Source organism: Crocuta crocuta, unplaced genomic scaffold (genome assembly GCF_008692635.1).
Source record: "Crocuta crocuta isolate KB4526 unplaced genomic scaffold, BGI_CrCroc_1.0 scaffold299, whole genome shotgun sequence".
Classification (NCBI taxonomy): Eukaryota; Metazoa; Chordata; class Mammalia; order Carnivora; family Hyaenidae; genus Crocuta; species Crocuta crocuta.
In genome coordinates this window covers 13,249,418-13,257,661 of record NW_027532747.1, presented here as the reverse complement: position 1 = coordinate 13,257,661, position 8,244 = coordinate 13,249,418, and positions in this window count along the sequence as shown.

The window sequence follows — 8,244 nt, the reverse complement described above, 5'->3', positions numbered from 1 at the left end:
GAGAGACAGAGAATGAGTGGGGGAGGGGCCGAGAGAAGAGGAGACACAGAATCCCAAACAGGCTCCAGGCTCTGAGCTGTCAGCACAGAGCCCGACATGGGGCTCGAACTCACAGACTGTGAGATCATGAGTTCTTGACCTGAGCTGAAGTCAGATGCTTAACTGACTGAGCCACCCAGGAGCCCCTAACTTGGGCCCTTTTACAGCTATATCTGCACTCTCTGTGTAAAGCCCTTGATAGTTCACCAGATAGTTCCTTGTTTCTCAGGTCAATGAAATGACAATGAACAAATAGCATACATGTGTGATATTTGCCACAAAGACAGACCGAGGAGCGGAATCTCTTAACTTAACCTTAGATTTGATTTTCAGCCATTTGTTCTGTTGGAAGAGTTAGACGGACAAAAATTCTGTCCACACCCCAAGACCCTGTTTGTCAATCCTGCATCACAAAAGGACAATTGGGGTTGCTCTTAATGTTGACCCTTCCTGGTCAATAAAGAGTAGTTTTCAGGTGGGAGTTACCATTGTCTCCAAGAACTGGACATCTTACTAAACTAAACTGAATCCTATTTGGGTGGCAAATTAAGCAGCCAGTTACCCTGGGGGGAATGGAGAGAAAGGTAGGAGGACTTGAGTTTTGACTGGTAGGTTATGAAATAGTATGAAGAGCAATGCTATTGCAGAGGAAGTCTGGCCCTAGGTGAGAAGGTAGACAAGCCACGAAAAAGAAAAACAAAGCCAAACTCCATGGCCCTTCACTTTAGTCTCCTTTATATAGGGAGAGTGACCAGTGCTGAGGCCCTCCCCGCAAGGTGCACACACACTATGTCTGAAGACATTTCAGCTCCTAGCCATGGCGTGTAGTGAGTGATGCAAGAGGCAGTGTCAAGGTCATGCAACCTGAGGCCCAAAGGAGGAAGGAAACCTCTTGTAGAAAGGGTCATAATTATAAAGGGAAAGACTGTCGTGTTTGAAAGTCCACCTTCCTATTTGTCACGGACTCGCCCAAGGTCATGTTGAACTGCAGTCTTGAGTCATCAATTCCATGAAATTTCCCAAGTCACCTGTTCAATAAGTAGCATACTCACCACCAAGCCACTGGCCTCTCCTGGGGCAAAGGCAGTAAATCCAACAGAAAAACCAACACGAGATTTGCAGGCTCCTTGGACACAGGCAGAGCCAGGAGCTGGGTGCATACTCCTCCAGCCCCTATACACCTCTTCTTCTCTCTGTCACACCCACTCTCAACACCAGGGCAAGAAAACAATTTCTATCTAAAAAAACAACCAGAAGTTTCTACTGCTTCTGCCTTCTGGGGAAGTAGCATGATCCATCTCCCCATAGATGGTTTTTCTATGAGATAACAGTTTGATGGGCCCTTGGGATGTGAGACATGAGGTCAGTGACTGAGCTGGTCTGGATGGGTGAGGATTAAGCCAAACAAAGCTAAATTACTTTGTTCAATAAAGAAACCGGAATCTTGGAGCTGTCTGCAGACGCCACAGTTGAAGGGCCTGGGATCTTAGAAGAAAGGAGGAGGTAGTAAGTTTAGTTAGCAGCGATGAGTGGGTACCTAGGGAGAGAGGTGGCCTATAAAAATGTCCCTACAGCCAGGGATGGCTAATGAATCATGTCGCATCCTAGTCCATGCGGTGCTAAAATCTCTCCCACTAACCCCAAGCTGTCAGGCACACAGAAAAGTAGCACTGTTTCATTCTGGGTTGAAAGGGGTAAAGAAGAACAGTTAAAAGAGACTAAAGAAAGTGAAAGAAGGAATTTGGCTGGATTAGGAAAATGGAGAAAAGAACTAGAGGAACTCCAGGCTTACAGAAAACCCTTTGGTGGGCTTGGGAAGGCACTAGATCCTGGGATGGCGGCTGTGTGATCACGGAAGGAGAGAGTCCCCGGCCTAGGAAGCAAGGTGGCCCAGGGCCTGAGTTACAAACAAGCAGCCTCAGAGTCGGCTCTGTCCCCACCCGTCTTGGGACCTTCTCTCACCACATCGCCTCGTCTGCCTCAGGGCAGCCAATTATGCTCAAGCTTAGCCAGAGGCCTGCTGTGGTTGCTCCATTTCTCCAAACCCAAGTTTGCTTCCCTGGCGGGCGCAGGCATTTGACCTCCCTCCTTCCCTCACATCCTGCTTCTCTGGTAGCATCCACCAGGATCTTGTGCTGGACTCTCCAGTCACATGGGTGAATATTCCCTCTTCCCTCTTCCTCAGTCACTCCACAACCGCCCCATAACCAATCAGAACCGGACAGAAAGCCCTGAGGGCCCCCTCTCCCCAACTTGCCTGTTCTGTGGAATTCGATCATAAAGATATTGACACGAATATTGTATCTTCCCCTAGACTTAGTAAATGGTGAAAACACAAAAGAAATGCAAGCATAAAATGTCTGACAACTTTCAGAGTTTGTGGGGAAGCGTTACAGAAACCATCATCTGTTTCAGTCTTTCTAAAGCTCCATCTGAAATATTTGGCGGTCAGGCCGCCTAGTGACCTCATAGGACCGACTGAGGCTGAAAGTCACCAATTCAAGGCAACTTTTATTACTTTTTCACAGGAAATATATACTACTTTTACTTCTAAAGTCTTGATACCCTGTTTTTTTACTAGCCTACCACTGCTATATTCTGAATTAGTTCCCATTGTTGTCATTTCTAAATATTCTGATCCATTTAGGCAGAGTAGACCTCACGGATTCAGGGCAGAAAAAATGATAAGTGTCAGAAAAGACTGAAAGCCCAGCTTTCCTGTTCGTAAAATCTGATTTTCTCTCCAGAATGTCCATTTGCATCTCCCAACCCCACAGTGCAGCACACGATTTCTACTTCCTTAGCCAGAACGTAGAATCAACATGAGAATGTGCAACATACACATACTTTCCGGTGCCCGGAAGACTGGGACTTTGCCACTTTCTAGCCGTGTCTACCTAGGACAAGCCTATTGATTTTCTCTGACCGTCAGTTTCTGCATCTGTAAAATGGAAATAATTTTTCTACCTGGCAAAGTTCTTGTAAGAGTTAAATCATATAATGTGTGTCAAGGAGCAGGGCTGAGTGTCAAGCTGAGAATGGGTCCTCAGTGAAGGTGACTGTCCTCCACCTTTCTCCTTCCTTTCAGCTGTCTAGACTGCTTCCATTTATCCTTTGACATGAGGATCATTTCTTAATTTGGGGGAGAGAGTGAGTAGGAATCAGCCTAGTCAGCTTTGCTTTTTCTCTTTTTGTGTCCAAAATGTCACATTCAACTCCATCCTTGGATACCAATGTAAGCAGATGACCCCAGGCCTCCTTGCTATCTTCAAGCAAATGGAAGATGTGGGTGTCAGCCCTTTCCATAGCAACATGGTCTATACCACTTGGGGCCTCGTGAGCTCTAATGTTGACTGAGTTCCCTGGCTTCAGGCTACCATGAGGCTTTGTCTCAGCCGAGCAGGATCCGTACTGTCTCCTGGAAGGAGAATGGGTCAACCAAAATACCAAATCCTTTCCTTAATCATCAGGCAGTAGGCCTTCTGATGGGCAGAGTGAGAGTAAGCTTTAGACCTTTTTGCAACCTTGGGGAAATTTAAGAGGTCGTGAAAACTGGAGAGTGAAATTGTGTAATCAACCAATCGCACAACGGAGGAATCCTGGATTGGGTTGTCTTAGGCGAACATGTCACAAATTAGTATCAGAAAGGAAACACTCTGTGCAGAGAGCCAACTCAATTCTGCAAGTATTAATTGAGCCCTGGCTTTTTCTTGAGCCCAGGTGGGTATGAAAAGGAAACAAGTCCCCGTCCTTGTCAAGTTCCTAGGCTCTTAGAGGAGACAAATACGTAAACATATAATGATAACAATAAAACTGTATATATACATCAAGTAGCAGAAAACAGAGTTAGGAAAGGCTTGCAGCAGAGAAAACATCTATGTTCATCCTTAAAATGAAAAAGGAATTTTCTAGAGGCAAAAAGTTGGGTGGTCATTTTGGACCAAAGGGAAACAAGTGTGAAGTGCCACCAGATGAAAAACAGCAGCACGCATTTGGAAAGTATAAGAGATTTCTTTCCTAAGGCTTCAGCCCGGGAAACCCAGGGGGTGGCAGGAAGCTGGGAGGCTGGAGCTCTGGGCAGGGCCAAGGCCACAGGGTAGGCTGGCAACTATGCCTGGGAGCAAAGAGCTGACCCCAAAGATGATGGAGACCCACAGGGGAAAGGAGCAGCCAGAAGCGCCGCTTGCTGCTTTAGCAGCCGTGTGAAGATCAGAAACCCCGGTACTTGCCGTGAGGTTCACACTTTAGGAAAGTGGAGAACACGTGTCTGTAGTTGCTTTGCTCTGTAACACCAATCCCGTGACCTTCAGAAAATAAGGGAGAGGCATTTTTTCTGATTGCTCTTAACCAGGAAGAGTCTCTGGAGGGAGTAGAAGGGTGGATGTGCCCCATCTAACACTTTGAGTGAAGAGTGTTCCAAAGAATTTGAGTCAACTGACGTCTGAACAATTCAGATGATGCCCATGTTGTCAGAGTTAGCTGGTTAACCATCTGCCTGTACTTTGGTCCAATGCTGAGTCCAGAAAACCCCAATGGAACAGCTCTTGCTCCAATGGGTTCAAGCAGCAGGGAAGGAGGTCTGGCCTGATCCACCCGAAGTGTCGCTATCAGATATAACATTGGGGAGTCTCTGCACATCTCTAAGATCAGAAGAGTGCACGAGAGAAAGAGGAAGCTCTCTTCTATTCCCATCGTTTATTATCTGTCTGCATTTGCATGGGGGAAAGTAGAGCTAGAGAGATTCAAACTCAAAAAGTTATTGGAAAGTACTGTCCACTAAGAAAAGGGATGAGGAGGAAGCAGTAAGGAGAGGACCCCAAGTGCTCTGCTAAAGGTGAAGACCACCAGCAGAGGCCTGGATACAGGAGGTAGGGAGCATCTTAAATGCAGATACCAATTTCTTGCACCCACTGAATACCGGTGCTCACAAGAAGGGGAGAGCTTGAGGTTGTCAAGATGTGGAAGACAGAAAAGAATTTCCTTCTCCCTAAACCCAAAGGGCCTCCAGTTTTCTTGACTGGGCCTCTGGATTCTTCTCTTCCTCCATCTATAGTGATTGTCTGTGCTCTCAACATTAAATCCTTCCTCCCTCACTCCCTTGGAGTGTGGAAGCCCTAGCCATCCATCCATATAGGACAATCCATTCATTTTGTCAAGGGCTATTCTCCATCCTACCCATAGCAAGCATGACCACAAGACTCAACTTGACAGGGTTGCCAGAGGTGGGGGGGGGAGGGGGTTGCCCTATGTTCCTGCTCTTATAATGGAGCCTCTGCTAGCAAGCATTTGCCAATGAATTGCCCCCATGCCCAGCCTCCCCAAAGAAGGCAGAAATTCTTTATGGAAATGTGTGATCCTTTGTAAGTTTGTCAACTGGCAGAACATGTAGGCATATACAGTTATACCACTGTCAGCTTCATAGAAAGAGAGACTTTCATATTTTATTGCTCCAGACTCTTTAGTCCATTACAGTGGGCAGCTACTTTGCATAAGGACTCAGTACCAGCACTACTGGGAACACTAGGAAATAAATAGCATGGCCCTATTTATTAGGGCCTTACAGACATACATTGGGTTATGAAATACTCATGGGCAAATTTGCCCCTACACAAATTGTTTCCATAGGCACCAACAAAAATTTAAGAGGCGTGTAAAATTATGTATGGCTTAAGTAGCTACAAAGTAGTGTTGAGCATATATGAAAGGGGGGAAGAGATAGGAGAGGGGGAGACTTTTGCTTTCAGCCCCATGTTTCTGAATTTGGTTTCTTTCTTCATCAGCTCACATTATTGTCATGTTTTGTGTTTTATGCCATCTCCACCTGCCCACATGCATCCTATTATTGCATTTTCACTGTGATTGGAGACTAGAGTTGAAGCAAAGGGTACAAGTCTTTCTGAGGACTTAAGAAAACACAGAGATCCTAATTCATTTTGTGGCCAGGCACAGCTGATTCAAAAGGTAGAATCCATTCCCACCTTTATGATATCAATGTGATTTGTAAGGCTTTTAAGTTGACTTCTTTGAAAAGCAAAAGAAATATATATCCTAAAGCTTTTTTGGTTTTTTGTCAACTTATGGGAAATCCGGTTTGTACATGGAAAAAGGTTATTGCTTTTTTTGGAGATGTGTCCATACACATAGACATATAACCAAGTATGCACAGATAAACACATAATCAAGCCTGTGAGGAATACCAGCCAAGGGACACCCACTTGTGGCAGTAAGTTTCATGAGCTGGGAAGTCTGGAAGCCTGCATGGCTGCACGCAGGACTGAATCTTGAGTAAGAATGGGTGGAATTTACAGGGGGAAGAAAAAAGGAGGAGGAAGCTGCCAAGAATTTCTGCAGACCCAGAGGAGCTAGTCCGCCTGCGTGAACAGACCCATAGATTGCAAGGTTATTGTAGGAAAGCACCATGAAATAAGAGTGGACAGGGGTGGGGTCATGACGTTCAGGGCCACGTACTTTGAAGTTCCTCCAATGAGAAATAAGCAGTTACATTCACGTGTTCAGCTGGGGAGACTCATGATATCAACTGTGCTTCTGGAAGGTTATCTGGCATATCCTGATAGTCATAAAGTCCCAAACTTTCAGGATCAGCTACATAGAGCATTGCCCAAAATAAATGCAGGCAACAAAAAAAATGAGGCTCATTTTTACTCACCAAGATAGGGAAGAACTCATTCTTTTTCCCTTGGCTAGTTTGTCTCCCTACTCCGTATCAACTTACATAATTTAGGCTTTGCATATGCGTCCATCAGGTACTTCAAGAAACAGATGGAGAACAGATGGGGGTTGAGACATCTGAGAATCTTGGGAACAAGACACGTCTGGAGTCCCAAATCATTTCCAAAAATGATAGATGGAGTCAAGTGTATACAACTTTACATGTGTAGTCATAACAGGATACAAAAACAAGAACCAAATTGCCATTCAGTCATATGATTTCCCAGTAGAAATGAATTTAGTGAAATTCAATACTCCTGGGACTAAGGCTATTTTTTTCTTTTCTCTTCTTGTTCCTCATTTTAATTAGACCCATACCTATTGTTATCCCCATTTCTTGGAGAACCTACACTGCATAGGGTACAGCCATTAAACATCATAGAGAAAAGGTTATTTGTTAATGTGAGAAAATGTAATGCATTGCTAAATGCAAAGGCAGGCAAAGTATGTTACCATGGTAACATTTTTATTAAAACAGTATAGGGGCACTTGGGCAGCTCAGTTGGTTAAGCATCCAACTTTGGCTCAGGTCATAATCTCACAGTTCGTGGGTTTGAGCCCCACATCAGGCTCTGTGCTGACATCTCAGAGCCTCCTTCAGATTCTGTGTGTCCCTCTCTCTCTTCCCCTCCCCCCCCACTTATGCTGTCTCAGAAATAAACATAAACAAAAAATTTAAATATATATACTATATGCATTATATATATTTGGAGATAAATCCGGGAGAGGGAGAAGCTAAATATAAACCAAAATATATTAAGTTATTTTTGCACAGACATGACTGCACGTGTTTTGTTGCTTTTCTTCCCACTAATACTACTCAAACTTAATATTGAGCATGTGTTTTTCAATTAATAAAGAACCGTTATTTTTTGAAACTGTGTAAGTATGTGGGATAAGCTAAGACCTGAGGATTATAGTTTTGATTTGTGGAAATTCCCGAGTCTTTTGCCCTTCTCTTTGTAAGCAATTTGACAATAGAGAGTGATAAAAGAAGTTCCTCATTGATTTAAACCCGTTATCAGCCCTCCACTACTGCCAGGGTGGGCATTTGGGAGAACATCTCTCTGAGAGACAACGAATCCAGTTATATCTGCAAGTAATTCAGCTCATCAACCTGGAATGGAGACGGGAGTGATAGATACCCATGAAATGAACATGGATGTTTCAAAAGGATGACAAATGATAATTCAAGATATTCAATCCAAGGTGTTTGCATGCTTTCACATACCCCCAAACACTTAAGTCACTGACAAGGACTATCTGAGTTTATGGCCTCCAAAGTGATACGGGTTTCATTAAAGAGATGGATCACTGTGTCCTCACCTTCTGAATCATAAGCAGTCACAATAAATGCATCTCACCTCATTACAGTGTGGTACAGAAGAGGAGGGTTTCTTGCTGAAAGACTGTTCTAGTTCCATCCCAGGTCATCACTTACCCAAGCCCTCAGGAGGAGACCACAGACAGATAATG